The following is a 5,723-nucleotide window of genomic DNA, read 5'->3' on the forward strand; positions in this document are numbered from 1 at the left end:
CCGTTAGCGGGAGGAGTGCGGGGCACCTGGGATTCCCCTGTGTCTTCAGTGTAACATTTGAGTAGTCTGGAGCCTCTTTAAAATTAAAACATTTCCATTTAAAAAAATAAATTTAGAAAAATTTTTTAATGTCAAACTTTCTTCCTGGGGGCTCTCTGTTTTTGATTCCTTGTAATTCAACATTTTTTTCACCTCTGTTATGGGATGAACTTTTACCCAAATATAAGTTTATGATTAGAAGAAGATTGCGTTTACATGGATTGTTTTTGTTTTTAAATTAATGGATTAGGACCCATTTTGTGGACTAATGTCAAGGATACTTATTTACTTTTTTTTTTTAAGATTTATTTCTCTCCCCTCCCCTTCCCCCCACTCCCAGTTGTCTGCTCTCTCTGTCCATTCACTGTATGTTCTTCTGTGTCCACTTCTGTTGTCAGCGGCACGGGAATCTGTGTCTCTTTTTGTTGCATCATCTTGGTGTGTCAGCTCTCCATGTGTGCGGCACCATTCCTGGGCAGGCTGCACTTTCTTTCGCGCTGGGCGGCTCTCCTTACGGGGAGCACTCCTTGTGCGTGGGGCTCCCCTATGCGGGGATACCCCTGCGTGGCAGGGCACTCCTTGCGCGCATCAGCACTGCGCATGGGCCAGCTCCACATGGGTCAAGGAGGCCCGGGGTTTGAACCGTGGACCTCCCATTTGGTAGACGGATGCCCTAACCACTGGGCCAAGTCCACTTCCCTACATGGGCTGTTCTTGAATGTTTCCAAAGAGGAGCCACTCAAAATACCCGTGTAATTGGGAAGAGAAATTATTCCCATGGACACAGCAAACCATCATCCAGCCTTTGCTCACAGGTTCCTTGTTCTACCCAAGGAGGAAGGAAGGCCCAAGCAATGGAAGCAGTGGGTCTGGCCGTCGGCTCAGTAAATAAAGGGTCCCTGAGCCTGGAATTAGGCGCCTTTAGCAGGCGAGGAGCGGCAGGCACGGCTGAGCTCCCTGCACCGCTCCCCTCTTTACTCCCGGCAGCTCTAAGCCCCCCGAGGAGGTCCCCAGGCATTTCCCCCTTTGCCTCTTCCTTCCCGGCTTCCGGTTTCAGCTCCTGAAGCAAAGCGGTGTGACTCCAGCACTGGGAGGCCGGCTCGGGCCAGGCCCGCCTTCCTGCAGGTTCCCGTCCTTCTGGATCTCGCTGGTGCTCCCGGTTCCCTGAGCCAAGCCCTCAAGTGCACTGACGCCAGCCCTGCCCCAGGAGCCCGATGCGTGTCCGGCGAGTGCTCCCACGAACGGCACCAGAGTGGGCCAGCGTGGCTAGAGGACAGGCTGGCGGGAGGAGGAGGGGTCCACACGTCCACGAGAAGACGGCTCCCGAGGTCAGCAACCTCGAAGGCCCAGGGCCGGCAGGAGGCCGCGGTCAGAGCGCAGCTCTCGTCAGACGGCGGCCCTGGAGCAGGCACGGTCCCTCCCAGGGGACGAGGCCTTCTGCCGCGGCGAGGGGCGCCTGCGCGGGAAACGGGGAGCTGTTCCTCTCCGCGCCCTTCTTAAGGCTGTGTCCTCAGTTTACCGGCCTGTCCCTGATCACGGAGGAGGTGGGCACCCGCCTGCCGTGGCCATCTGGGTTTCCTCCTTGCAGACCATGTGTCTCCCTTGGGTTGTTCGTCTTTCCCACGTGGCCCCCCAGCGGCAGAGATTTACCCTGTGCCTGGCACACAGCGGGTGCTCCATGAATCTGTTGAATTAATAAATGAGGAAATTCTTGCAGCTTTAAAGCAGAGTATGGATAGTAATCCTCTACCGTAAGTGCTGAAATTTTATTTCAAGGCAAGACTGTCGTTTGTTAATTGTGATAGCTTTTGACATCAGAAGCTTTCAGCTTCGATGTGCACTTATTATCTATCTACCTTCCTGATTTCTCCTTTGCAGTGTGTGTTGCTTATGAATTTCTTTCCTACCTGAAATCAAAGAAAATTCTTTACTTTTCTTCTAATAGTCTCAAAGTTTTTTTTCCCTTACTTTCCGCTGTTTTACCCACCTGTGTAATGTGTTTTATGCATAGTGGAAAGTAGTGATTGGATGTTGTATACAACCTAATGCGGATTTCGCCAGTTATAGGTGCTTTTGTGCGTGTGTTTAGTTTAGTGCGGGTGCATCACATAAGGAGACTCACGTGGCCACCCAAAGTCTCGTCAGCGTCCCTCACGCACCTCCTCTCCCAGGCCCCTGGTGACCCATCTATCACCTGTCAACCCAGGAATGTTACGTAGATGGAACCAGCACTGTTCACCTTTCCACGCAGCACAATTCCCTTGGGAGCCTCTGAGCTGTATCAGCAGCTCCTTCAACTGCAGAGCAATATTCCAGGTATACACACGACAGCTTGTTTATTCACCTGTTGAAGGATAGTGCTTGTTCACAGCTTAAACGAATAAGTAAATAAATACCACAGATAAAGCCGGTGTGAGCGTTCACGCACAGGTCAAGTCTTCACGCCTCTGGGGTGGCCAGACTCGTGTGTCACCTCGCCAGGCAAGGTGCCAGCTGTCTGCAAGCAAGCTCTGGGCTCCTGTAACACAGGGACATTTGCCGGCCCTCGTCATCCCTGAGTGGACCGCGTGGATGGCTGGTCACACCTACAATCAGCTGGGGAGACTAAAGCCCGAGTGACGCCTCGCCCACTCAGCTGAAGGCTAAGAGGGAAGTGAAGTCAGCAGTCGGGGGGGGGCCTCCCCAGCTCCACCTCAGAGGCCAGCGTCGCCTGGGATCATCGAGGACCTTCGTCCAAGCCCTGGCTGCAGCCCGCCCTGCGGAGTTTGGACTTGGCACCCCACGGTCGCGTGAGACGAGTGTGCCAAGGCCCCTGTACTCACAGCTGTCTCCTGCTGGCTGCTTCCCGAGAGCGCCCTGACACGGATGCCAAGCCCGTGTTTAGATTGTAAGAAACCGCCCGAGCGGCGGGGCCGTTCTCGGTTCCCGGCAGCCCTGTATGCGGTTTCTCTGCGTTCTTGCTGGCATTTGGTGGTGTCGCTATTTTTCATTTTAGCTGTCCTAATTATTCACGTTTCTTCCTGGTTATTTCAGGTGCAGATGGTGGGGTATAAGGTGGAGGGCTGTTACTTTCTAGGCTATATATCATTGTGTATAAACCAATGTCGTGTTATACAAAACAATAACGAGTTCTAACCCAACAGGTGGTGAGAGGTGAAGACAGTTACTCTAAACTCTTCTACAGAGGAGCTTATCCATGAAAGCAGGGGAGAGCAGGGGAGAATAATCCCCAGGGGATTCTCTTTTCCCTAAAGGCCGAGGAAAGACCCGACCGCAAGGGAGAGGCTGGCAGCTGGCGAGGCAGGGGGCTGCGTGCGGCCGTGCCCATTTGTCCACGGCCCCGTCCCTGCTTGCTGCGGGTCCCCAGGCCCCTGCCCTCAGCTCCAGGACCCCTGCACAACTCGGGGCCCAGCCGGTTACTGTCCACACCGCTCAGGCCGCCTCCGGCTCGGCCTCGTCTCCCACAGGGCCAGCGCCCACCCGCGCCAGGGTCAGGACCCCTCCCTCGTCCTGCAGCCCAGGGGTCCCCGTGTCCATCCCCCACCTCCGTGGACAGCGTCTTCATCCAGTCTCTTGGGTCGACCCTTAACCTGCCACCTCTCCTCCGCCAGGCCCCTGACGGACATGTCCGGAGAAGGAAGACCCCGAGGCAGCCCGGAGGGACCCCAGCGCTAAAGTGAGGGCTGGGTGAGTGGTGGGAGACAGCTGTGCAGGGAGGAGGAGCCGAGGGGCCACAGCTAGAGGCTGCTCTCTCTCCTCTGAGACCGAGATTCCAGGAGGGATCGTTCTGCTGCCTCTGCAGCCTGGAGGGTCTTCTCCGCCCTTCTGTTTTGGCTGCTGAGCACCTAGGACATTGTGAAGGAGCCAGACGAAGCCCTCCTGCTCTGGTCTGCGACCCTGGACACGGTGTGGGCTCCTGGCCTCAGCTTTCTCTTCTGTAACGTGGGGACGTGCACATTGGCTTCACAGGCCGAGGTTAAAGGGGTGATCCACGCAGAAGGCCTGGGACAGAGCGCGGACGTCGTGTGCTCTTGGAGGCAAGGGGGGGCTTGCCCACCGGAGGGGCAGGCGGGCAAGAGGCCGGCGAGGATGGGCACAGAAGAGGTGCGCCCGGCCCAGCCAGGGGCAGCCGCGTTCATCCAAACTCCTCATGGGGCCTTGACTCCGTGCCAGGAGCTGGGGCAGCACAGGGGAGGCGGGGTCCCTCCAAGGAAGGACAAGGCGGCTCCTGGCAGGGTCCCCTCCTGCGAGCTCGGCTGGAGGGGCGGCGGGCGCAGCTGGGGAAGCCGGAGGGAGAGGGGCTCCTCTGGCTCTCTTGCTGCCCGGGCCGCGGGTCGCCCGCTCTGCGCCCGGGTCGCCCTCGTCTGTCTGGGGACCCGTGACTTCTCGACTTTCTCTCAAGCAGCTGCTCTCTCAACCTTGCCTGAAATGCTCGAGAACGACCCCGTTGGAGCCCACTGACGATGGCTGCCCCGGCAGCTACGGGCACTGACCACCAGCACAGCTGAGGCCAAGGGGGAGGCGGCCGCGGGGCGACGGCGCTGAGTCCCGGCGCTGAAGGAGGGTGCTGGGGGGCAGGCATTCTCCTCCCCACAACTCCCCTTCCCAGAGCCTTTTTCCCTTCACAATTTTTCTGGATTTCCTCCTGGCTGCTCTCAATGCTCTGCCCAGGGTTTCCCCGCATTTTTTCTACCCCACTCCCAACATTTTAATGAAAACCTTAAACACACAGAAAAATCATAAAAGTAGTACGATAAGGATTGAAGTGATGCGTGCACAACTGAAGCAGGCTAGTAAGGAAGGGATCAACAGACGATCTGGAACCTGGCAGAGGGTCCGCGTGGACCAGTAACCCAAGACGGCTGCGGGAGGACCCTCCCCAGGATTCGCTCCGTGGAAGCCAGGAGAAGCCCCGGATATCCCCTAAGGACTCTCCATCCCCTCTCCTGGGGATTGAGGGTGGAGTAATCAACAGCAAACAGCTGGGACCCCTCCCCTGCCTTTAGCAAAGGAGTGGAATAATTAACAGTCCAAAAAGCAGGTGCCGGGCCTAAATTCACACTCTCCCGCCTGTGGACCCCTGTTCCTGCACTCTGCGCCCTGCTCTCGCCGTTTTTCCTGTCACGATGGCTACACAAGTAAAACCTGGGCATTTATAATCTATAACGGGGAATTGTTGTCTGTAAACCAGCCCACTCTATCACTTTTCAGTCCCTCTCTCTCTACCTGGGACCCACGATCTGTTATTTTCTCCCATTTCTTGTCCCTCCCTACCTGAATAAAGTACTGCCCTAACTCACTCAGCGTGCTCTTGAAATTCATTTCTGCAGCATAGCCAAGAACTTAGACAAGATCTGGTAACACAACTATGTGATTATGTCAAAGACCATTGAGTATGCGCTTTGGAGGAATTGTATGCTTTATTAATATGTATCAATAAAATTGATTTGTTAAATATAAAGAAATAGTATAATAACTACCATATACTTTATTTGCTTTCTTCTCTCTTCACAGTTTCCATATGTGCTTTCTTGTCTCTCTCATTCTCTCCTTTGGAGAGATAAGGACAATCCTCTACATAACTCTAATACTATTTTTGCACCTAATAAAATTAACAATAATTCCATTTCATCCAAATCATGTCCATATTCAAGTTTCCCTGATTATCTGTCCTGACTGACTCT

General features: G+C 54.9%; 1 long non-coding RNA gene across 1 annotated transcript; it reads left to right on the forward strand.

The window, feature by feature from the left end:
- The first annotated feature begins 2,441 nt into the window (after positions 1-2,441).
- Positions 2,442-5,338, forward strand: LOC139436251 (uncharacterized). Its single transcript, XR_011645342.1, has 3 exons — positions 2,442-2,926; positions 3,651-3,726; positions 4,009-5,338. It is a non-coding gene; the product is annotated as an uncharacterized lncRNA (long non-coding RNA).
- The last annotated feature ends 385 nt before the right edge of the window (positions 5,339-5,723 follow it).

The sequence above is a fragment of the Dasypus novemcinctus genome, chromosome 13, assembly GCF_030445035.2.
Source record: "Dasypus novemcinctus isolate mDasNov1 chromosome 13, mDasNov1.1.hap2, whole genome shotgun sequence".
In the NCBI taxonomy this organism is placed as follows: Eukaryota; Metazoa; Chordata; class Mammalia; order Cingulata; family Dasypodidae; genus Dasypus; species Dasypus novemcinctus.